This window comes from Ctenocephalides felis, unplaced genomic scaffold, assembly GCF_003426905.1.
Source record: "Ctenocephalides felis isolate EL2017-DRISC unplaced genomic scaffold, ASM342690v1 CF-g0.4_SCAFFOLD_00845, whole genome shotgun sequence".
NCBI lineage: Eukaryota > Metazoa > Arthropoda > Insecta > Siphonaptera > Pulicidae > Ctenocephalides > Ctenocephalides felis.
The window spans coordinates 71,672,845-71,673,124 of NW_020536999.1; positions in this window are offsets into that span (position 1 = coordinate 71,672,845).

The window sequence follows — 280 nt, forward strand, 5'->3', positions numbered from 1 at the left end:
TCTATGTTGACAGGTCGCAAAAAAATTAGTACTTATTAATGTAATTAAAGTTTTAGTATCTAAAAACTTTATCAAAAATATCTGATAACTTGATGCGCATACGACTAATGTTCATTTTTGACCACCAAATATCGTTTTTTTTTACCTTTCCTCTGTTTCTCCGAAACCGCTAGACATGCCTTACCAAAAAATTTATTAATTATTCATTTCGTCATTACAAGTAAAATGTTTTTGATCATTCAAATCAAGTACTTCGTTCTCTCAAAAACTGAATTACCGG